Source organism: Aphelocoma coerulescens, chromosome 6, assembly GCF_041296385.1.
Source record: "Aphelocoma coerulescens isolate FSJ_1873_10779 chromosome 6, UR_Acoe_1.0, whole genome shotgun sequence".
NCBI classification, from domain to species: Eukaryota; Metazoa; Chordata; class Aves; order Passeriformes; family Corvidae; genus Aphelocoma; species Aphelocoma coerulescens.
The window spans coordinates 12447373-12473095 of NC_091020.1; the positions used below are offsets into that span (position 1 = coordinate 12447373).

General features: G+C 40.6%; 1 protein-coding gene and 2 long non-coding RNA genes across 7 annotated transcripts in view; 1 reads left to right on the forward strand and 2 right to left on the reverse strand.

Moving 5' to 3' along the window:
- LOC138112353 (uncharacterized) overlaps positions 1-25723 on the reverse strand; it is a 144088-nt gene that overhangs the window by 90069 nt on the left and 28296 nt on the right. The window contains exon 3 of one of the 5 annotated variants that reach the window (XR_011151716.1): positions 2168-2470. The exons of the other annotated variants lie outside the window; for them this stretch is intronic. This is a non-coding gene — a long non-coding RNA (uncharacterized lncRNA). Of the gene's footprint in view, positions 1-2167; positions 2471-25723 lie in introns of those variants that run through there. 5 annotated transcript variants of the gene reach the window in all.
- Positions 1-25723, forward strand: part of ZCCHC24 (zinc finger CCHC-type containing 24) — a 108479-nt gene that overhangs the window by 57577 nt on the left and 25179 nt on the right. The gene's annotated exons all lie outside the window — the stretch shown is intronic.
- On the reverse strand, positions 5007-9662 carry LOC138112354 (uncharacterized). The gene is made up of 3 exons (XR_011151717.1): positions 9520-9662; positions 7502-7627; positions 5007-6683 (listed from the first exon to the last, which is right to left on the reverse strand). It is a non-coding gene; the product is annotated as an uncharacterized lncRNA (long non-coding RNA).

Genomic DNA, 25723 nt, shown 5'->3' on the forward strand with positions numbered 1-25723 from the left:
TCATACATCTGAAGGAACATCAGTTACATTTGTTTAACTTGTAGACTAAATGAGCTCTTGGAGGTGACCTTACAGTTTTGCATACAGATACTGTGCTTGGTTCAGCCATTCCTAAAATGCATTGCTCTCCTCTTTTTGTCAGCTAGCATACTGCAGGACAGGGTGCCAGCTGGCTGGCTGACATATCAGGGTGACTTAGCAATGTGTTGTGAGAAATGTAAGAAAAAAATCTGAATGCTGACAAAACAGTTTTTGTCTTTTTTTCCATAGCGTTTTTTGCAGTCCCTCACTTGCCACTTGATTTCCTCCTCCTTCCTCTTCATTTCCTTTCAGCCCTGAGCATATATTGTCTTCTCCTCTCTTTCCCTGGCCTACCCTGGCAGGAAGTATCACTGAGCAGAAGAGAAGCCTCTCTCTCACATCTGTATAGCTTTCCTACCACTCGCTTTTCTGGGCAGTACTTTCACTTACCCCATATTTCACTCTGCAGTGACAGCTTGGCCAGAGCATAGCACATTTTCCAGTCACAGATGTTTCTATCGGATTCATGCCTGCTTCTTGGAGACATGGCAGAAGGAATCTTTTTAGTTGTACTTCACCTGATACAAATGATCCCAAGTCAATATACAGCAAATTTCCTTATCCTCTTTTTGTCTTTCTGAGCATATGTGTTTATTTCAGTACTTACATGATGAAAGGCTGATATTTAATTCTAATTAAAATATTAATAGATATTCCATTAAGGATAAATGACTGAATTTTTAATATGCTCCTTATTAAATAGCAAGACATTTGACTACAGCTCTGGTCTTACAGTAAGTGACAAAACACACGAGGTCTTGAATTTTCAGTCAGATACTTGTTTGTATAAAGATCTTCCTTAAACTTCAGGGAATTTCCAACTGTGCCACAGGTCACCCTGCATGAATCCAGTTGTAAAACTGGAACCTAAGATTATTATTTTTTCCACACAAAAACTCTTAGCTGACTGATTTTAACTTCTGTAAGAGGGTACAGTTCCATCACAGAATCTAAGTACTCTCTAAGAAAAATATGTGCAGATCTATTGCCAAGAAAAGAAAAGGAAAAAGACCCCAAACTATGAAGACCAGCACAGAATTGGTTACTGAACTGGTCCTAGTGATGGAGTGTTCTCATGCAGACGCTGGCAGCAGGTCACAGCAGAGTAGCTCAGTTCACATCAATGCAGCCAGATAGAGTGTTTGCACACCTACACTTTCAACATTTTTTAATGCATGGATTTTAAATACAATGGGAAAAATCAGTTGCTTAGTCTGATCATATCAACGTCCTTGATCTTTTATTTTTATTTCTGTCTTTCACTTTCCTTCCTTCCACCATTGCCATACAATGAAAGAGGTGCAGGGGGAGGGAGAAGAAAAGAGAAAGGAGGTGTGCATTTCCTTGGTTAGTCCAACAAGGTGCATTGTAAGAGTTCTTCTGGCCAACCTTGCATATAAGGTTTTACCTCTAGTCGGGATCCAGAAAGCAATGTCCTAGTGCTCCCCAGTAAAAGGGTAAATGTCACTTGATACAGCCTTTCTGTATTTGCTGTTATTTCTTCACAGCTGAAGAAATAAGACAAAGTAGAAAAGTAAGTTGGTCAGTTTTTGCATAGGCCCTGTTTCCAGAGAGCAATGCTCCCAAGGAAAAGCAGTAGCTACACTAGAGGACAACCCACAGCTGGCATCAGGGTGCTGTGCAGGACAAAAATGGGACGTCTGCCAGTTCTTAAACCGAACGGGAGCAAAGCCATAGGTATACAGTCTCTAACTTCCACAGCTGCCAGGAAAGTCTGTGTTACATCAGTAATTCCATAGGTCTCCTACAACCATTCATCCCAGTCTGTATCACAGCTCTGGTTTAATTGCATCTGAAGTTAACTCAGCAGAAAAACATCTTTGTCCTGAGTGATAGACAACTGTTTACTTCCAGTTTTATGTAACCCTATATCATCACCAGAAGAAAAAGACAACACCCACCCTCACTAGTCAGTCTTTTCTCATAGTGATTGTGGTGCATGTGAGCAAGCATTATAAAGCACTACAGCAAAAACTGTCACAAATTCTCTGTTTCAATGAAACAATCATAGAGCCTAGAAAAAAAAAATTATGTTTATTTACTACGTGTTTGTTTACATCTATCTGACTTTAATGGATAATCTAATGCAGGTTTTTTTCAAATATATTTTTAATGTATAAATAAAAGACAGGATTATCCATTCCTAGCATTGACTGAGAAAAAATTACACTCTGTGGCATCTTGCAATCCTGGCAGCTGTACAGTTGTCTTACATGGGAATATAGATGCATGCTTGTCTTGAGAGCTCCCAAGTCCCTGCATTCTCCATAGGAAAGAATGGGACAGGAAATTTCTGGGTTACTGGGCTCTTTGGCGCAGATGTCTCTTTTGCTTTCACACGTATTTCCACAGCAAGAGGAGAGCCATCCTAAGCAACAGACACAGAGTCTCATTCAGCAATGGTTCTTTTCTTTTTTTGTCTGCTCTGAAATAGTCTGAGTGTTAGGAAGAGTAACAAGCACTGAACTTTTCCCCACATACATTACTCACACAGAGGAATGAAACTGGGTTGGGATAAGAATACTTTTCTTTTTTTCTCCTCTCTAGGAAAAAACCCAGGTGAAGTTCAGGTTCATTCAAATTAAGTTTACTATTGGAATCATAAGACCACAATCCAGCAAAAGTTACCTGATTTCAGTATAATTTTTCATGTGCTTTTGAAGTTAAATATGTATTTAAGAACTTGCTTGCTTAGGGGATTAGGCTTGTGACAGAAGAGACAGGCAAACACCTAAATTTCGGGGATTCTATGATCTCAGTTCTCATGCTGAGAGCTTTAGGTATCAAGTACCAAAGACACAGCCTTTACATTCTCAAATATTTTACCATATTCTGTAATCCTTAAGTTCAAAGAGACCTTTTCTTGATCAGTAATAAAAGTTGATTCATTTTTCCTCTTACACTCTTTTTATTCTGTTTGACCCACATTGCTATAATAAGAAGAGTCTGAAGTTATTAACTTTGCCTTGCCACTTTCCTTTTAAGGCAAGAGTAACCAGTAATCCATGGGGAAGTGTGAGGAATAAGAAGGGCAACGACATGTCCTATGTGGCATTTGGAATTAATCCCTCTTCCCCTTGAGGTCCTGTTCTAGATCTGGAAAAGTTTTTTTGCCTTAACACAGGTTCTCCTTCTGCCAAATCTTGTGCTTTATATCCAAAAACTACAGGTAGGCAGAGGCTTACTGTGAGAACCAGAAATTTATGCCTACTCAGCATTTTGTGTAAATATTTTCTTACTAGAAGTTTGGCTTTTGTTTTGTGATACAAGCTGAGAAACAGTAGTGGCTTCCTATTCCTATGGAATATACAAAAACAAAAGAAAGAGGCAACCAAAGTGCACAAGATGTAACAAGACCACAGGCACAACTTTTGTGGAGGGTCTAAAAGGCTTGAACTCCTCTGTGGGGTTCTACCCAAGCAAGTGCAGTGCATCAGCTGTGTGTTCTCCCTCCTGACAGCAGCCAGCATCTTAAAAATGTACAGGGACCAAAATTTCCCAGTGATTATTGCAAAGTGACCTGCTGTATACATATGTAAGGTGGCCTGGGGAAGGATGCACAGTGATTTCCAAAAAATAATCAGGCTTTTTGGAGGGGCTGAAAACAGGGTGCATAGGAGGGAAGGCACTGGCTTGCAGGCTTACTCCAGTGTGCACAGGAGAATTGGGAATTCACTGGTATCTGTGAAAGCACAATAACAACAAATGCAGACTATTACTGGTTGTTGTAAGTTCTGCATCAGTTATGAGGCTCTCACTAAAAGGAATTTTAAAACTCATAGTCTTTTAGCGCTTTATATTCAATTCTCAAATCAGACATCAATTGCAAGTGAAAAAATGTTACCACTTCTCTATTTACATTCATCCCAATGAACACAGCTACGTGTCTTATTCCCCGTGACCTGTTCAGCACAACTTCTACTGCCATTGGTTGAGCCCAGTTTGAAACCCCATGGGTCATTCAGTGCCCTATCTGATTTTCCTGTGGATTATGACCAGCAGGTTTTGCCTGTACCATAATCTGTTCACACATTGTGACAAGAAGATGCAAGCTCAAAATGCCTATAAGAGAAAGCACTACTTTAGGCCCAAACTTAAAAAAAGAAACCAAACCAAACCACCGAAACCCCCAAAACATTAAACAGTTACAGCACAAATAGACAATGCCCATATTTTGTACTGGAACAAGATAGTATCAATGTGGAATATTTTAGAGTAATATAACCAGCTTAAAACTGCTGAAATTTTAACTGATGACATTTTAACCACAGCATACAATCCCCAGATATGCAATTTACTGAGTATAAACAAGCCAGAAGAAGAAGGGAGAAAATTCCTTGGAGCCTGCTAAACGTGATATACACAAGCGCTGCAGAAATCTGCTGATAATCCCCTTTTCAGTTTGTGTTTGCAGCTAAATCTACTTCACTTCCTCTGATACTGAACATTAGGCAGTGCTTTGAGGTCCATCACTAGCCATAAATCCCAGGCAGGAAACAGTCTTCAAGTGTAAGGAGGAAAGACAGCATTTCATTTTCTAAAGCCAGCCCAGAGTAACCAGGTCAAACAAAGTTTGGAACTGAAGCTCTTGAAACTCAGGATATAATTGTGTATGTTTTTCTGCTTGTTTTGTTACCGCTTAACCGGATGCAACAAATAAAACCATTTTTCTTTCTTATTTTCTCTCTCTGACTGCCTCATTGGGAGCTCCTCTTTGGGAGCCAACCTCTCCATGAGCCAGTGCTTGAGGTCATAGCTCCCTAACTTCAAGACATCTGCTAGGTCAGACATACTTAAAGAGAATCAGCTGCTTGCAACCAGCACATTATTAGCACATTGAGTCCCAGACAAATGCTGAGGGTCTCTCTCTCTTTTTCCATCTCTTTAACAAATACAGAATCACATATATCCACATATTGTATTTAAATTTTCTTGTCTTGATCAGAGATCTATCTCCAATGCCAATACAGAGCATTAAATGAGGAGCTGGAGCTCTTAAAAGTTTGAATAAGCAGCTAGAATAATTATAGAAAAAAATTTCCAAAACAAAATACTCTCTTCACTTCTGGTGCTAGGTATTGAGCTTGCCTGTACTATACTCCTAACTTTCTGAAAAATCCCAGAAGATACAAAAAAGCCCCAAATTTGCTGTGTTGAACACCTGAAAAACAGATTGATGAACTATACTTTGTGAAAACAAAACTCTACTTGGTGCCTGAAACTCAACACTCAAATCCAGAGACTCTCTAAAACATTAGCTGCTTATGAAGCACTCAGTGCCCCTTCTTACATTCATTATTTAAAACATTTCAGTTATTTCAGTAACAGATGTAAGAAAAGGGCAAATAAATATCCAGTATTTGTGTTCATCTCTCCGATATCAAAAATGTGCATACAGGAAAAATGTAGTTATAGTAAGAAATTATTTCTTCTTTTTAAGTCACCAAAGGCTTGTCCTAGAGCTCCTTCAAGCCACCTTTTATGCCCTAAATGAAGTGTTATTCGGAAATAGAACAGCCAGTTTACAGTAAGGAAAAAAATCTGCCTGGAAAAAAAATACACCAGGCTTGATTCAAAACTTGCACACTGGAGTGCCAGGTTGGCAGCAGTTGAAAGTGCAATGGAATTGAAAGGTTTCCATCTCGCTGCTAAGCTTTAACACAGCATGTTAGATATTCACAGTGCTTTTGGCACAGACCTGCAGCCCCAAGTGCACTAATTTCTATCAAACTTTTGAAGCTCTCATTCAGGTGCCTGGAAAAGCAGAAGGTACAAGGAAATTGGTAACATACCCCTCAGGGAGTAACTAAAAGCCAGTCAAAATTGCAGGACCTGTATCCAGGGAATTGCAGTAAAAGTCCTATACAGCTCATCTCTTTAACAGACTTTAAGAGGGAATTGCTAGGAGCTGGATTCACAGTCACTGTAAAGCCACCAAGCAGCATTTATCCATATAATACCTGTTTAGCTAAGTTCAGTCCTCACTCATCTCCACCAAATCTAGTGTTGTGAAAATAAATAGAAAAAATCATCATAAATTAAGGACCCTTTTAAGCTCTGTCCACTTTACCCTCTCATCCAATATACTTTATTCTTTCCATGTATATCAAGAACTAACTTCATTTTTTCACCTATTCTTTTCAAGTCTGCTGACAGAAAACATTAAGGAGGCAACGTATACTCAGAGATTGATGCAGGCCCTTTACAGGACTCTAAGTCTTTGTCTTTTGCAGTAAACAAACTCTTGGAAGAAAAGTAAGAATACTGCAATGAACAAATGTAGTGCAATAATAGTTATATCTTCCATCTCAAAGTATGTCCCCCATATTTTATCTGTTTACATCCTAGTAACAAGATCAAAAATTGGTTGAGGTTTAAATTTTCATTGGACAGCTCGTGGGGAAAGCGCTTCTGCTTGCCTGCTGAGACCATGCAATCCCCAGCTGAGCGCAGGTGCGGGGGAGCCAGTGCAAACTGTCAGCCTTGTCTGCAGTCCTCTCTCTGCCCTTGGAAGATCAGCACACAGGAAGAGCGTGGGGTAATGGCTTTGGTCTGCAGGAGTTTGTCTTTCAGGAACTAGACTGAAAAACATGTCTTGGTAAGTCCAACACAAGCACCATGTTTGAACCAAGACACTTCAACAGGGAAAACAGAGCCTTTTATAAAAACATTCTTGTTAATCTACTTGATACCATTTGAGGCTCCAGAATGTACCAGTCTGAAAACAAACATATCTTTCATATGCTGACTGTAAGTAGTTTTGATTCTGTGTCTTTCAAGTTAGAAGCAGAGTGTGGGGAACATAGAGCATTTGACCAGTATCATTGTTCATCATCTCCACTAGAAATAAGAAATATGGAACATTTAATCTCTTGTGATTTCTTCAGGGGAAGTGAATTATGATCCAACACTGCCACTTGGTTAGCACATTCATGACAGGGTTATTAACTCATTCTTTAACTGGCTGTGCTCTATCAGATACAGTACTCTCAGATTATATTTCTGAGTAGCAAGATCAGAACAGAGTTTGGGTAAAGATACCACCACTGGGTCAGGGCATCCCTCAGTTGCAAATTGGGGTAGTCTGGAGGAGCTTCCTGGGGTAAAACTATTTTACACTTAGCTTGGTTTTGTAGTCTCCTCTGACATCCAGGGCTAGACATACCAAGGACTGGGCTAGCACTTTGTCTAGCCCAGTACAGCCATTCTGGCATGCATGGGCCTAGATGAAACAACACTGCTCAGTAAAGGAAATAACCTTTAGTTACAATAAGAATAAAAAAGGTCCAACTTCAGAGACAGCAATACAGTTATCATAGCTAGTATTAGATCTTCATTTACAAAAAATTAAAGTATTAGGCATGCTATACAATAAAACCAAATATTGACATGTAATCACCTGACTGATCGCTGATGTCAGGCACCATTCAGGATGTGATTCAAATACTAGGTAGTAACAACCTTAGAAATTCTTTTCAGTTTGTGGAGCAGGAAATAGGCTTGCAACTTGTTTATTACATATTATCTGGGAACAAGGAAAGAGGTGAATTAGAAAATCACAGGAAATCTTTTGTTTTCAAACACAAATTAGATTTTACTGGTTTTTTAAAGAAGTAAAAACTTAAGGTTGAGTCCGTGCTTCATCACTTCAAGGGTAATAAAAATGTTGCATTGTTTTAGCATTCAGCGTGGTCTGATCTGGTTTTGAAATTAGAAAGCAGCACAATTCTGTGTCAAAATAACACAGTTCATATTTTTAGCATGTCATCAAACAGATACACAAGCTTAAACATCATGTTCCTCATTTTGTTTCTGGCTGGATTTACCAGGTGTGCGCATTGAGCTGCATGTTAGCGCCGTCCTTTATTTGTCCAACACGACGCAGAACGTCTGGGCACGTACAGGTCAATGTACAAACATACCCTGCACTCACTTCCTGAAGTATTGGCTCATGCTGAAAGTCCTATTTACAGCATCTGATGAGAAATCGCTCTTTTTAATTTCAGTGCTGTCTGAATTCAGCTCTTCTGTGTTAGTGTTAATACATACAGTAAGAAAAAGGAGTAATTTAGCATTAAAAATCTTTGAAATGTACAGTAGAAACAAACCAATGCTTCTCTCTGAATGGGGCATTTTTATCAGTCCTCCACACACAGACTACTAAATCACAAAGGGAAGAGACATGAGGACTCCTTGAGCCTGTCCAGGAGACAGGAAGGAGAAAAAGCAAAAGCAGTTGTGCCCTTTTATCATAGCTTAGAACATCAGGTTTCAGCATCACTGGGTTTGGTAAGAGGCTCCTTGAAAGACAATGAATAAGCAGAAGAAGGCATATCAGAGGGTCTGAAATTTGGCCAGCAGGTTGCCTAAGGTTCCGAGTATAGATGAATTTTGAACTATGATATGAGTAGATTTTATACTTCATAGTGAATCTAGAATCAAGCTTGTTGTTTGCTTCTTCTTGAGCAGCAGATTTTGCTAAAGTTTTATTGCAGCAAATTAAACTCCACCAAAGCTACTTTAGAGGAAGATTTTTGTCTGCAAAACACCCATTCACTTCTCTCAGGAGACACGAAGACTGCAGCAAAAAAATTACTATAGCAGATACCTTTCAATAAAAGAAAAGGCAAGACACAGCCTGGTATTTCTCATATGTGAGCAGGAGAACTGTCTCATCTACCACCTTTTGATGGTAACAACAGGAACTCTTTTGTAGATTTCCAAAGTCTCTGCCGAACCCCAAGTACATACATACACGTAGATGCAATGTAGAAACTTGCTCTAACTCAGAGTACTGGCAGCCAAACTTCACTAAAATATAGGCCTCCAAACACTGAAGCCTTGCTCTTGGACCTCATCCCTCTGGAAGAATTAATTACTAGGAGGGGGTTTTTCCCATGTTTTACATTCCCTTGCTCTTCTCTGCTTTCTGGCTTTGCTGGTGAAAATGTGTACTGCTCTCCCCTTCTTGCTCCCCTTCCCTGATTTCCATGGTTCAGATGTTTGAAAACACTTTGTAGAATTCTGCAAGCTTCTTCCAGCTATGCCAAAGCAAACTTGAACTCACAACCTTCTGAGGCTTTCCCATCACTGCTGACACTCTCTTGGTGATCTGATTGCTATGAAGTTTTTGCTAGGGCTTTCTGACCATTTTTGCACATCCACTGTGTAACAGATAAATGAGCTATGGATGCCAAGGGAAAAAAAACCAAACCAAAATGCTCCATCTCTTTCCCTTGGTTAGCTACAGAGCTGCTTAAAAGAAAAAAAAAAGGAAAAGAAAAAACAGGTGGGGGAGAAGTGGCAGAAAAAGAGAGAAGCAGTGTGGGCATGTGTATTTGAGGGAGCAAGGAACTGTAAAAGAAGGTGGTCTTTTCACTAAGTACTGTCTCTTTAAAAATAAAATTTAAAAAATACCCTCAGTGTTTTCTTTAGTCTTTTTCATTCTTTGGCAGCATCCCAAAGATTTCACTGTCCTTGTCTCCAGCATCTGGAAACCATCAGGGTAAACAATAGAGTGCTAGGAACTGGAACCCCTGCCTCAGCTCTCGTGGGACTTCACTCTGGAGAACATGAGAACACAAACCATTGGACACCATGTGGTCAATTACTTCAAACTAACAAATCTGTGTGCCTTCCTATTTTCTGTTTTCCTTGGCACCACATGACCCTTTCACAATGGAACCCAGCTGTTGAAAAAGCCAGACGTTTTCTTTTTTAACCTCTTGCTTACTTTTGTGCTTGCTTTCCACAGCAAGCTTAGGGTTGGCACGTACCCTAGGTAGAAGTGTCCTGCTTATTAAAATCCTGGCTGGCTGTAATGTTTGCCTGTATTAGTCAGCAGAGAGGCTCGAGAGTATTAACTTAACAGGATCATGCTGCAATGAGGACTCCACAGGTGGTCCTGTGTTTTCTGGGTTTCCTGACATTGCATGCCAGCACTTAAAGCAGATACACCAGCACACTTTTATAGGCTGCCTGCTTTGTGCAATCAGTAATTGCATGTGCAGTTGTGACCTACTTTTTAAAATTTGTTCCTAGTGCAGGTGCTGTACTGGCAATTCCAAAGAGCTAAAGTCATGTCAAAGCCAAAGGCTGTTGAGGGGGCCACCCTCTTCTAGCGCTGTGAAATAAACTTTGCTCTGGATTAGCCATACTCAAGCACTAAAGCTGGTGTCACAAAGCACAGGCTGACAGGTTCTTGTTCTTCCCAGCCTTCTGTTTCAAAAGACGATCTTTGAACTGTGGGAAGCACTTCAGTGTTACTGACCACACACAAGCCAAGACTTCTATACTATATTTAGATGCATCAAATTATATGTGTGGTTTACTTTCATTAATTTTCTTCAATGAGTGAAATGTTGAATGGAATGGACTTGTGCAAGAGATTTAGGACTTCACCTTTAAGTCACCTTTAAAGTTGCTGAACATCCCTAGCACGCACTAAGGAAAGCAGCTGACATTTCATGTATAAATAATCAATCATTCATGCTCCTAGATTGACAGTTTGATTTCTGAGAGAAAGATAGATACATATGCAATGCTATGCCTAAAAGACAGGAAAAAACAAGGATGTTCCATGCAGTTGGATCCTTGCAGCTGGCATTGCACTCACAGATGTGCCTTTACCTGTATTCTGGGACTCAGCTTCAGCACCTCTGACCTCAAACAGGTGATTGTTTATCTGCTGTGCAAAGGCAGCTCTGTGAGTTTGTAAAGGTCAGGGAGTTGGCACCAGTGGAGTCAGGAGCCTTGTGCGGGTAACCAGATTCACAGTGGCAGCTATTTCCATCAGATCTGTGTCCCAGAGTGACAGGGCTGTCACACTTACTGGCTCCAGCCTTTCTCCACAGGCTGCTTGTTGAGGCTGGCCTTGGCTCTGGATACAAGAGGGCTTTTCTAGGGCTTCACTGGTCAAGTCCTGACATCTTGGTTATATACACTGAGCACTACACACCTTATTCATTTCCAGGGTGCTGTACAGAACTATACTGCCTAATTTTCATTAAGCTTACAGAAATGTGTAGAAACTTAGGACCCTGTCAGTTTATTTCTGTTTAGAGCAAGTAGTAGAGTTCCTTTATAATTTTTTTTCAGCCTCTTTGGATTTATATATAAAGTTTCCTCACTGTAATGACCTTACATTAAAATACAACCCAACTAACACAAACAAAATGAATCAGAATAATAACATATATATATATATCTGCTGTGAGCCACAGACACCAACAATAATCACGAAAGCTGACAATTTTAAACTTAAAACGCAGACAAACTAGGAGATTGCTTGGATAGGCTGAATAAGCAAGCAGTGCTTTAAAACCTTACCTGCAAGTTTGTTAAAAATATACTGCTTGTTAAAAATATGCTGCTGAGCCTACAACTAATGAGATGGATGCCTGGAATTGGTGGAATCTTGTTCCTCTCCTTTCCATAAAGTGCAATATATATTTTGTGTACACTTTTAAGTTGTATTTCTTTTAAAAGCTATGAAGATGAATCATTAAATGGATTTGCTGAAGGAATTTCTACTGCAGGATCTAGGCATTAAGCCATTTTGTAGACAGTACTATTAATATGGAGTATTTTTAATCCCAGGTCCAGCCTATAGCTCAGGAGTAATACCAGGGAAGATTTTTTTCCCTTTTCTGCCAGTACTTTTTGATCCTCAAATGTCTGCAGAATTGATTAACGTAGAGGCAGAGGTGCTAAGGTGAAGGAGAAGGTCAGGACTATGCAATAGCAACTTACACAGCACAGTACATGCTTAATCTTTTAATATTTATGAAAGGGTTGGTTAAATGTATGGCAGAAGTTCAAATCAATTTACTACTTCCCTGTGTGAGCGTCTTGGACAGCTTCTTGTCTGGCTGACAGATATTCACAGAAGTACAGATACAGTTCTTTGAAGGATGGTTCTGCCTGTAGCAAGAAATATGTCTTACAAGAGTTAAGGGAGCCTACCTTAGCTGACTGAAGCAGTCCCAGTACAACATGGATGCAAGCCAGGACACAAATGAAACCACTGTAATGGCACTGATGGATGACCTCTTTCTGGTAATGAGGAGAGAACACATCCATTCTCTTCATCCTGCACTTCTTTAGCATTTGACACTACTGTCCATGAGATACAGCTGTTCCACCAGGACAAGGTGACAGACAACCAGATTGATGTGTTAAGATGGTTTCAGTCTTTTCCAACAGGAACAGCACTTCCAATATTTATCCCCCTTCCCCAGCTCAGTTTTGTGACATTCCACAAGAATCAGTTTCCCTCTGGTCTCTTACAGAATTTGTGTTTGCTTTTACTAGGTAGGAAAATGGCATTTAAATGCCAGCAATATGTCTGTGTGCGACACACAGAGCGCAAGCTGGTTTTCACTGCCTGCAACTCTATCACTTCTATGTCGTGAGCCCATGGTCAGTGGGGTGAATTGAATTCATGGATGAAAAACAGCTGCTTGAAGGTGAACAAGAGCTGACACTGGCAGCCAAAGGACAGAGCTGTTGGAAATGTTTTAGGACTAGTGCAATCTGAAGATTGATCAAATCTAGTCACTCTTTTTAGGGCTATTGTGGTATTACTCCCCAAGTCTAACTTGTCCTAATTCTCAAGGCTTGTTTTTCTCCAACATGCTGCAGTTATTCACTCTTTGCTGAGGCTTCTTTCCTTGCATTTTCCTCACCTCTTTGCTCAAGTGCAATCCTGTGTACATGACTATGATGCCTACACCTCTTAGGAAGCTAAAGGTATTCAAGTATAGTGCAGCATGCATCTCCAGAAATTAAAGAAAGAGTCAGCTTGTGTTCTGTAGCTTTCTGCAAAACAGAAGTACAGGCTGAATCACATGCTGAGATCCTACAGACAATTTGCACTGAGTTCATGAGATAGTCTAAACACCTTTGATTATTTGGTCCACAAAATCCTCATCTTCTGAGTTGTTTCATGAACTGGGCCATATTATCTGAGGATACCCACCTATTAGTATCACCAAGAATTTCACGAGCACTTGTCACCAAGGGCAAAAACCTCTTCAATGGAAAGTCTCCTTTATCTTCAGGAACAAGGGCAACTCAGGAACTGAGGATTCCCACAAGCTTCCCCAAGTACACAGTGTGCACACTTTGAGCTTATGTTCAAGTAAGCATATATTGAAATATATATGTTTACAATATATTTAAAACCTAGAAGTCTTGTTTAGAAGAAGACTTCCACTGCATTAAAGGAGAGGGGAAGAGATGTACTCCTGAAGTGCTTTGGTCTTAAAGCTGATTATACTGGAATAACAAACTTTATGGGATACTTTTTTCCATCTTTCTGTACATCTAAAGGATGCATATCTTATTGCCAGTTTTGAATCAGCATAACAGGGAGAACATTTCAGCTCCTGAAGTCTCTTTACATGGATTAAGTAGCATGTTTAAAAGGAGCCAATGTTTGTCTGTGGTTGCTCCCTACTTAAAGGAACCTCTTTTTCCACTGGTCAAGAGCATTTTTATTTCCAGTCTAGTGTGGGAAAGTGATTGCAATTCTGATGTTATACAAGAGGTAAAAAGGCAAATTAAGTTCCCAGAAAGTTGTTAGATGTAAGGCAAAAAACATCATCTGTGCTCATTTTTGGTTTGAAATTCAGAAGAACCCAAGGCAATGTGCAATATTGTTCCATCTCTTGCAGTTTCTACACTCTGTTGTGATCTGCTCATTTTTAATGGAACTGGTAAATCATTAATTGAAAACAGTTCACTAGTGCAATTTTGTGTTTAAAAATAATTTGCAAGTTGTATACAGTCAGATTTCTGTGACATTTTTTCATTAATTGCTACAGCTTGTGCATCTGTTTCTACAATAGATTTTAATAAATAGGTCCATAAGCCACATTTCCTGCAACTCCTTACAGTACAATCCTACATATCACCACTTCTGACAGATCACAGACTATAAAGTTATATTTCTGCCTCATGGGGCTGAGTTATTACTAACCACCGAGCTCCACAGAGATGAGTCTGTTTATCATAATGTGACTAAAAAGAGCAAGTAGTCAGGGTGGAGAAGAGTGCTGAGGAGGGAGAGGTGTAACTGGAAAGAAAGCTTCATTTGTAGATGACAGAGCAGTGATTTTCTGCAGAGAAGAATGGCTTGGAGATGATTTTACACGTCCAGTTTTTCTTCCACTGTTCAAGTTTTTAAACATTAAGAGAACTGATCCTAAGAGAGGAAAGAAGAAAAGAAGAAAATAATACAGAAGAGCATGAAAGTTACAGCTGAAAAGAAAAAAACCATGGAAATGGAGAACTCTGTTGATTAACTACCAGTAAGTTCAGACTCTACAATGGTCATTTCACCTCGTTCACTCTCCTGTGTTCTGGAAGAGAACTGACTTCAGGCAGCTGATCATCAAGAAGGATGTGCATGTAGGCAAGGTTGAAAGAACTGATTTTATTGCTCACACCATTTCTGCTGAGGGGAAATGGGGCACCAAAGTCATACCTGCCTTCAGCACTAGTCAGCATTTCAGAAGCTGATTCTCATTCAGATGTAATACACAAATTTTTTTACTTCCATTTAACTGACCAAATTTCCAAACATCTACAATTAGTGTACATTTTGTGTCTATTTTGTGACATCAGGTCTGCAACACAAGTTTTCAGAGTATTCCTTTCAAAATCTGATGCTGCACACTGCCATTTGTTTTAGGAAGGGACCAAAGGAACATACTGTATGTAATATGGAAGGAAAGGGCATTCAGTTTGCTGCTTCTGTAGTCAGGTACCACAGCATACTGGGATTTAAGGTCTTGGCTTAGACAGTGCCACCTGGTAACTGGTTCAGCTAACAATCTGGGCTTGTAAAAATACCTGTTTACATGACTGATCACTTGGCTTAGGGAAAGCAAATGTGCAAACAGTACAGATGCTGCAAAGGGAAGTTCATCTTCACACTGGCCAAAGTGGTCACAAGCCCTTTCCTCCTACTCTGTATCTTGCTATGGTAGTACACCATTAGTCCAGGAATTTCAAGCCAGCCATAGGGCGTCAGTATGCCTTAGGTTCTTACTTTCTTCTGCAAACTCTACCTTGTTTTCAGTCTAAGGGGCTGTTTGGCTCTCTCCATCTAAGAGAATGAAAATATCCTTTGCCTGTGGGGATATTAGTGTCTATCTGAATGGTCTGAAGATAATTACAGTATTCAAAATAGTGCAAGACTCGGTGCTCTAAGGCTTTTATTTATTTATTGCAGCAAACAGGTTTGTGAATAGTCTCTATTTCCTGGACAAAAGAAAAGTTCTCCATTCTTTATTTATATGCCCTTTTACTGGCAAGATCCAACTTTTTCCTTTAGTCCTTCCTATTTACTAGTGTAAATACTATAACAACCTGCTCCCAGCTGTTGGAAACCCCACACTGTCCCCTTCCCCCTGCCAGGAGCCAACAGCTGTTACTGAGCACAACACAGACACTGCAGGATCAAATCCAGGCAATCTCGATCACTGCTTTTCTAGGGAGAAGTTTTAAACTGTAGTTTGAAAAGCTCACTTCCAAGCAGGAGCTTCATGTGCAATTCTACTTCTGTTCTTTGTTCACCCATAATACTGGTTAAAAGAAGAGGCATTACATGTTTTCTTTTGGTTAAACACTTGTAGTATAACCTACTTTTAGCTGAGTTAATTGTTTGAAAGAAGGAAATGCAAATCCTAAACTGGCCCCACACACTTCAGCAGACTATTGCTAAGTTGTGGTTGAAAGCAGTTTCTTCTGCAAGTTTACAAAACTGACTTTGCTGTAACAGCACTGCCTTACATTTTCAGCACAGCTCTCTGTGTACAATGTTAAATGTATACTTGAACAAAGCCCCTAAACAGCTTCCAGTGAATACAGACAGTGAGAGTATTTTCCAAAGCAACATCCTAAGCAAAAAGCTGCAAAGTTATGATTGTGTTAGCTGGGGCAGACCACCCAGCTTTTATGACATCACTTGAGGACTGACACAGCCCACAGCAGTCACCTGAGCAGAGCTGTAGATGTGTCACCAGCAGCCTGTGCTCCTGCCTGGCTGCCTGCAGGACAACAGCACCCAGCAAGCAGGGCCTCTCTCTGCTCCCCCAGGGGTGATGGGGGCATATCCAGGGACCTGCAGTCTAGGCAGACAGATACCTGCAAGTTACCCCAGCGACAGATGTGTATGGACTCCTAACAGCAGCACCCCTAATCTTGTGTCCTCCACACTACTCTTATGCACCAAGCCAGCCCTGGTGAGCCCCTCTGCCTGCAGAGCAGTGCTGCCCACTGACAGTGCCCATGCAGCCTGCAAGAGATCACACTTGCAAAATCTGAACAAATAATTTTAAAATCTGAACTAATAATTTTAAATAGTTCTCCTCCTTAATTAAAAACTCCTGTTAAATGCAGATCAATTTACACCCCGAGATGGCTGCAAATAGCTCCAACTTTTCTATTAACAGGTATGAATACTGACATTGGAAGTGCTTCAACTGTGTTTGCAGGCAAACTGTGAAACAAAGCAGTTCAGTTTAAAAGCATAGTTCAAAGACAGCAAAGATTTTTGCAGCTGTTGTTCTGCCCTGGAATTTGTTGTGCATATCTCCTTTTTGGGAACACTTCTTTGTTTCACGCTGCCTTCAAAAATATACTGTCATCACAACCTTCTTGCCAAGTACCGCTCCAAGCTGGTTATTCACTGCTGCCCTTTTCCCAAGTCAAACCATGCATTTCTAAAGGATTTCTCACATTGATGGGGAGCAACATGCTCAATCTCAGGCCAAGCTGTGAGGTAGTCAGCTGACCTTCATTTCCTCTGTATGAAGCAATGAAACAGTCTCATAAGAGAACTGAAAGATAGTCCCTGTGTGGTTACACTTTTCTGGTACCAAGAGCTTTAACAGTGCCGGTTTGACAAATTTACTGATAACAGATCATTTAACTGGCACAAACTGCAAGATGTCATAGATGGAAATTAATAGGGAGGCAATCCCAATTTAGAGACTCAACTTCTTAAAATAAAAAGTGCAGGTAAGTTCTTTTGTATTTCCCTACCTACCCCTACTTACAGGAAATAGTTACACGTTTTAAGCTTCATAAGTTTTATATAAAATAACACTGTGTTGAATAATTTGATAAAGCCTGAGGAGAACAGCAAAAGGACAGGATAGGCATAGTAAAAAATGAGCTCCATTACAGTTCACATGCATCTACCCTGATATTCTGAACCAGCTACTAGATCATGAACCTAAATTGAATAACACTGTGTGATCAGTGATGGCAAATCAAATAAATTCTGGAGCCTTTTCTTAAAGTTTTTCAGAAGTATTAATATGTTTAGGTTTACTAATATCACATGATACAACACAATGAATTTTTTGCCATTTCACAAATCAAACAGAAAAAGCAGAGAGTTAAAACTGCACACATAGACATCAAAACTACTATTTTCACTTTAAAACATGTTGTCCCACCCCCCCCTTCTAGGGAAGGCAACTATTTTAATATGCAATATTTTAAGAATATTGCCCACTGAAAAGAACCAGCAAAAGAGCAGGAAACTGTTGACTGCTGGAGAAGCTGCTGAGATAGCACAGATATGAGTTTCTGACTGCTGGGCACATCTATGTCTGTGCAAGTTTATTTGGTATTAACACTACACTTCCTGGCTACACTGCAAATCACAGTGAATGTGTCATTACACACTTTTTTCTTACATCTCTCTCCATCATAGCACACAGTAACGTTTCTATTTTAGTTCACTGTGCCTGTTCACTACAGATTATTTTTATTACAGATTATGTTTATGGTCTTTAAATTGTCTGTCCACACACTCTGAAGAGGTCTCTTTACCCATTCTTGACATATTTCTAAGCAGAAAAATATTTGCTCCACTGTTTTATACCTAGTGGGGAATAAAGGACAGGCAAGGTAAGGGATTTTTAAATACTCCTTTAGCTGACGTTAAAGACATGACTTTAGTTCATGCTGTTTAAACCCAAGTCCCAAGAAATGATTTAGGAATAAGGCAGTTATCCACAGATAATTTAGAGAAATTCCCTTTATTCAGATAACAAGAAGAATGAAGAGGCTTTTCCTGTTTATATCCCAATTTCATGTGCAGAACCACATCCTTAAAAACAAGTGGGTGGTGGGTAGTCTCTGAAATGATTTCTTGCACATGTTTCCCTGATTGCATCCTGGCAGCACAGAATGTGCTGCCCACAGCCCAGTCCAACAGCTGTAGCATCTTGTTGTACAACCTAAGCACCCCCCACAACCATCAGAATGGATTAACAGTGATGTGCTTGACATATATTTCTTCCTTTTATTTTAAAGAAGGAACTGGAATGGCTTAGAACACAATTCACCCCCAAAGCTGGCTCAGCTACTCTAGCACTTAGAAAGGGGTAACCTGAGGCACTATCCCACTATCCCAGTCTTCTCTGTCAGTTTCCATTAGCTCTCAGTATTTAATATGGAGCTTTACAGATGACCCATCTAACACTATTATATCAAAGTGAACTGTAACATTCACCATTATAAGGAAAATTACATATATTTGCTGAGTGAATTGTATACCTCATGGTAAATGTATATAACACATACTCTTCTTTTGCCTCTGTTTACCCATGGAAGTTAAATGCCTAATGAATATTCTTCTCTTTCTGTATCCTTTGCTTATTGCTGCTGTTATTAACCCCACATTTAGCAAAATTATGTATTATGATGAAATTGTTTCAGTTTCTCAAAACTGATTCAAACCGCATTGTCTTTTCCAATACCTCACACATTGCAAGCTATTTGGTAGCTTCTCTTCCTGACGACCTACTGAGTGTACCCCAGTACTTTCACACAGAAGATTTACTACTGTGAAGAGTTAGCAAAGTGCAAAGCACAGGCTGGTACTGGTCTCCACCCCAAAGGTAGCTGCATTGCCATACCAGCAGATATACTCTATAATTTTAGAGTGCTCTGTAATGGGAGCAAGTGGGAAATAGCCCAGGGCATGTTTTTAATGGCCCACAAAATTAGTTTAACTTTTCACTAAAACACAGTGACTTCTTTAGTGAGGTATGTTTTAACAGTCTCATTAGAGGACAACTTAAAATAGAAAAATAAAATTGCCTGAAATCAAGCCTTCCCAGACCTGAATTGCAGCTGTCTTCATAACACAAATACCCCAGGGTTAATCACCTCTGTGCATCCCCCAAGTATAGAGAGTTTTAAGTGAGCTCAGTGCTTGTGTTCAGATAGTGGGTAATATGATATTTACAAACCTAGTGGCTCTGTTTTCAATAAAGTGGAATATTCTTGGTTACATCATGCTATCCTGAGCCATCTACTTTAACTCAACAGCAAGGGCAAGAGGAACCAGTGCTGTTTGTGAGGAGTCTGCTGACTCATTGAGCAAACAGTCAAAAGGACTCTATCTCTTCCATCGGTTGTTGTTGATGTATTTGTCACCAGTGGAAGTATCTACTGTCCAAGGAAGAGCAGGCTTCCCCTCCTTCATATTGCTGCCTCTCACTGGTACCTTTTGGAGAGCTGAAGCTGTCCCCTAGGGCTGGCAAGAACCTTTTATTTCTAAGTGTGGCACAGGAGATAAAAGTACCTGATACTAGAATAGCCGCATCTATGTGTAAAGTAAGTGTGAGGATAAATCCATTTCTTATAGGTTTAATTTTGTCCAAGAGTGAACAGAGCTGAACAGAGTAGATTGTACAATTGCTAAAGATGGCACTGCCCCAGAAGAAAGGCCAGTTGTTGCTAGTCAGCTGTCCTAAAAACTAAACCTGAACTTGCCCTACAACCCCAGCTGAAGACACGGTCAACACAAGACAGCCCTCTCTAGTTCTGCCAGACCTGAAGACAAACAGCAGCTCCTGTAGAGTTCAAAGTTTGACAGAAGACCCTTTTCTGTCCCCTCGAAGGGCTTTTCCTGGGGCCCTGTGCCTGCCTCCTGCTCAATGAATGCTGCCTTTGTACCCACCAAGTTGACAAATGCCAGCACTGCAGAATAAGGATGACATTTCTGCTGTGGTATTAGGGCTGAGAAAGGGGATTATTCTGGGCAGTTTGGGCCAGGATGCAGCGCACAAGGGAGGCTGCGCGACGCCGTTGTTTGTGCTGCGACAAGGAGGCCCTTGAAGGCCGCGGCCAAGAGCGAACACAAGACCTGTGTGTGGGGAGGCGTGCGTGCACAGCCGGGCCAGTGTCCCCAGCCAAGTCCCCGGCCTCGTGGCACACCTGTGTCAGCTTCCTCCCGAGCCCTCCTCATTATGCCCGAGCGCACAAAGAGCCAGCTGCGCCGGGGCCGGGAGCCCGCCGTGCTGGCCCGGCCGGGGCCACCGGAAACCAGGACCAGCCACCTCTTTTGTTGCCTTTTCAAAATCGAGGGTTTGTTTTGAGCCTGCAGAGGATAATGAGCCTCTCACCAAGCACACACTGAACTGCACATCCCCCCAAAATGCAGAGCAGATAAAATTAACTGGTCCTTGGAAAGACTGAAAAAAATAAATCAAGGGGCTAGAAGACTTTTGCTGTTGTGCCAATCTCCTCACAAGAGTCTGAATCCATGGCTTACCAGAACAGCACAGCCTTAACAATACTCCTTGATGTGGAAAAATAACACTCAGAGACCTTATTATACATCAGGTGTTTCTGACTTGTTTCTGTTCGTGTTCTATTTTATCATTCCACATTGATTTTGTTTTTCTTAAACCAGTAACACTGCTGAAATAATTCCATATAACAGAGAGGAGTACCTTAATATGAAAAACAAAATCAAGGACTCCTGATAAGGTTTTGTCAATGGTTTAAAATTTTTTCCCCTCCAAGATCAAGGCAAATTCACTTGTACTACATCTCTGGAAGCAGAGCAGGCATGAATCTATCCTTAGACTAGCATCTGTCAATGGAAAGAGTCTCAGGGGGAAACAGGAAACGGGAAACAGTAGAAAAAGGGATAAAGAACTGCACATCTCCCTTCCCCAAATCTTCATCCTACCTCTCCAGTCATCTTCTGCAGCAAACACCATGACAAGCATTTTACACCAGATGCTTCTTGCACAATACCTTTGTGAAATTAATAGTTTCTTAGCCTTGAGCAAACAACAGTGAGACAGCTTCTAGTAAAGATATTTTGCTGTGGGCTGTTCACTGTGTCAAGAAGACTGCCTTAGAATTTAGAAACACTGAAGATGGCCTTGGTCACAAACATGTTCCCATGACAAGCACTGAACATAGCACAAAGCCTTGCCATGCTTTCTGTGCCCTACAGCCCTTTGGTGGATCCTCTGCTCCCATGAGATTTCAATTAGAACATGTATTCTTCCTTTCTTTTGTTTAATAATGAGCTTTTCACTTCACTGGCCTGTGGATATTGAAACTATCTGCTACAAAAGTACAAAGGTGAAATCAGATATTTTGAACAGGGGGAAGAATTTCTAAAATAGAACTAGAACCGTAGGAAAAAAACTGTTCCTAGTCATGTAGAATAGCTGTCATTCCCATGTGCTTTCTGGTGCAGCATGTTATTTGCTAGTAAAAGAGGCACCTAACTTGGTAGTGGGGTCTGGTGTTGGCTTGTTTTTTCTTGAAAAAAATTCTTCCTTGCAGAGAAAGATTTACTCTAAGGTGTGTTCATATGCCAATCCACTTCAAGGAATATGGAACTACCAGTTGGCCTCAGGCCACTCTCCTATTTTAGTTCAGCTTCTAGCAACAGGTCTGGGTTACTGCCAACATCATATGCTCCAAGTTTTCCAGTGTGAGATGATGGTGATATGTGTCCTACGGTGACAGCTACTGCTGCATACACCAACAAGAAAGTTGACTTTCAGGAAGTGAGATTTTAGGGATCCCATGATAAGGAAATGCTGTGTGTGAGTGTCTTTGACAATAAATTCTTAAATATAGGAAATACCATTGGGGCCACTGGACAAACATATTGTGATGGTTGTAAATGGTTGATTAATTTTTCTTTTTTAAAGAAGGAACAGGCAAAGAGCTAATAAAAAAAATTTGGAATAGAAATGTCATCTACTTGGATGAAAGGAAATGGTGATTACAGCTCACTTGTTTAGACAGTTCCCATTTTGTTTCAGTTTTCTGACTATACTCTGGTCAAAACAGTTTCCACTCAAAATTTTTAACAGCAATGATTATCTTATACAGAATGGGCTTAAAATATAGGTGTTCAAAAGACTTAATTTCTTGTGGTACAGTCAGGCAGCCTGATGAGTCAGATATGAATTTCCTATTTCAACACAGAAAAGATTTTATTTCTCTCAAAAACTCACACAACATCCATGGCCTGATTCAACCTACGACCTTTTTGTTTCCCAGGAAGTTTCACATAAGCGTCCTCCTGGCTTATTTTATGACAGAATAGAAAAACAAAATAATTAGTTATAAAAAGACAAAGAGTAAGTTAACTAACAGAAGACAGAATCTGAATAGTTGAAAAGGCTATAAATTTTATTCCTTTTTGTTGTGTAACAGTCACGTCCTAGATGCCACTTTTCTCCATTCTAGCAAGAACTCTGATGTGAGAAGTGCTCTTCACCCAACACTGCCTATGTTGTCCTCTTACCTTTCACATACCTATCAATATTCTCACTCTGTACTTACTGATTACAGTCCATCCTTCCTCACCTTCAAGGTACTACATATTTCTGCTTGTGATTAGGAAAGACATTACAGAGGGAACCAGTTTGCTTCAGCTTGTTTTCATGAGAATTTCAGTAAAATGTTCGAAGTTCTTGTAACACTACAAACATGAACTGTGAATCTTACAGAATAGTTAATGAAGTAAGGCAGCTGCTGATGCTTTTTCTTGGGGAATGACAAGGGATTCTTTAGATGATTCAAGTTAGCTTTGCACAGAGTGGAAAAATAAAACCAGTCAAGCAGCCCAGTGGAAAATACAAATACAACTGCAGGAACAGGATGTGAAGGGAAGGATGGAAGAGATTACAGGTGCAGATTCCTACTGTATTATCACAAACTGCATAGCATTTTGTGGTGTGCAAAGGATGGTTGCCTTTGGATCATCTAAAAGTGTGAGTGTATATACCTATAAGCTTTCACTGCAAACCCATGGCTATATTTAAAACACTGAGTCTTTTCTGATGCATTTCAGTTAAGATGTTGGAAGGTTGCTCTTTCTTCATGGGGAGAACAAGTCTACTGTAGAAGAAAACTATCTGGGAGTTCCTCCCAGGCAGCTCTACATGCACAGGTGGCCAGAGCAAGCAAGGAGCACTCATGCTCATGAACTAAGTCAGGTAGCTGGAATTTGATGGCTCTTGATGTAGATGAACAAACACATGGCTGCTCTGGGCAGAAAGGGTGGGTTTCTAAGACTTTCTTCTATGCGATACATTCATGTATGGCCTGCCACAATATTGCTAGAGTAAAGAATACTGGGACAAAAAAAAAGTCCCCTTCACATTTATGCAGTTTACGTATCAGCATCTGAAGTCATGTTTCATTTTTGGGCTATGCACAGCATGTCTTTTTCCAGGCTCAAAAAGAATGCTGTAATTTAAAGCAGGCTGACTCAACTGGTGTTTTTGTATGTCATCTCGAAGACAGCATGGCGGGGGGGAAGGTGGAGGGAAGGAGGCTGAGGGGGAGAAAAGCAGGGCGGTTGCTCATCTGGTCTTTATTTCCTTTCCCTGTTTCTTAATAGTTCAAGCAAAGGGCCCATTCCAGCCAGAAGCAATGACACTCTTGCTGTGGTATTTCATCTTGGAGGAGGAGAGGCCACAGCCTGCCCTGTGTGCTGCTGTCCTGGGAGCCTGCACCACTAGGCTGCTGTGGGGTGGGGAGGTTACAGAGGGCTGGTAGTCCTTAGGCTGCATTTGGTACAGGGGGAAGCTTTCTAAGAGGGCCCAAGCTTCATCTTTTGCATAAAGAATTTCCTAGCTGGAAATCCTTACAACAACCATATAGGTACTTGCCTTAATTTCTGTTGGTTTTTTTAACCTTTTTTTAATGATGTATCAGTAGAGATGCTATGAGCAGTTAATTGAAAATTACAGTTCTGACTACTTTAACCAGTCAGGTTCTGGAGAAAACAAGCTGAACAAAAACATCCATAAGCAGAGACTTTATGAAACAGGCTCAAAGGGGTGAGGCCAGGGTCACCAGTGACAGGCCTATAGCAGTCCTTGTTCAAAACTTCTGCCTGAGAATTGTAGAACAAGATTCATGCATACTGGTCACTTTCGTAGTAACAAACACTAATTAAATTCCCAGAATGTGAAGTAAACTAGCACTGCCCATACTACAGATGAAAAATTCAAACATGGAGAGATCAAGTAACTTGTCCACAAACCAACATATAAAGCCTGTAGTCAAGCCAGGAATGAAACCCCGGGCTTGCAGAGGCCCAGTCCCGTGCCTTAACCACAAGATCACATTACTCTCATGATCCTACACTCTCCCGCTGGAATTTTCTTACTGTAGTTATACCTATTCTCATGCAGTGTGTGAGATGTGCCATGAACCAGGTCTTGAATCCTTAAAGATTTAGTGGGCAGTTGAAAGAGATCATGTCCCTTTCAGAAGAGAAGGAAGGAAGAAGGCTGAGTTCTCCTAGAAACATCCTTTCCCCTGAAGCTTGCCCTTATCATCTGAACAATATTTCCTTTACTTTCCAAGAGTTGTTTTGAAGAGATAAAACCTTTATATGAGCAAAAGCATTTCTAATTCAGGCTAAAAGAAATCCAGTATTATAATAATTCATACACATACTAATGGAACAAAAAAAAAGAAAGTATGCCAGTCCAGAGGGTGCAACAAGCAACATAAAAAAATCAGAGCAAAACAAGCCATTTCCTGAGTAGCAACACTGCTGAAGTTGAATTAAAATATTCTCTACTTTGCCACCCCCTTCTCTTCCCCGCCTCCCAGTGCAATGCTTTCCCCTGCACACCCTTTGCCCAGCCCGTAGAGTACAAAGCACACATCCTTTGGTCACTGTCAGAGCTGAGGACAATGACTATTTAGGAAACTGCATACAGACTGGATATAGTTCTTAAATTTTTTTTATTAATTAAGGATAATAAAGTATCTGTTGCATGAGGTTAAACTTGTGGGCTACAAACTGTTAGTATGGGAAAAACAATGTTTTGGGATGATGCAGTTTCATTTTAAAACTAAGCAAGAAATTAATGTTATTTTTAGATATATGAACATCAAAGATTCTAATTGGAATTTGTGGGGTATGCCCAGCCCCTGCCTTGGAGGGATTGCATAACCTCCTGGCAAGATCCCCTTGGAAAAGGCATTGCTTTTGGTGAGGATGAGAGAAAACAAGAACCATGATCCTCTGGGAGACCCTATGTAGATTCTTTGTAACCCATTGGCTTCTACCCTCTCGCACCCACCCTCGTATCCCTATAAGAACTACCCTATTCCCCCTTAGGGATCGGAGAGCTCGTCCCTAGCCTACCCTTCACAGGGCGCAGGACAAATAAAGCTGCCCCATGTGGAACCGCCAAACGAGCTTCTCGTCTCTCTCCTTCTGGCCTGGGGTTTGCCCTGCTGAAATCACTCTCACTGAAAATCCCTAAAGAGCTGACAGCCTGCTGAGACAGGCACCCCTCTGCGG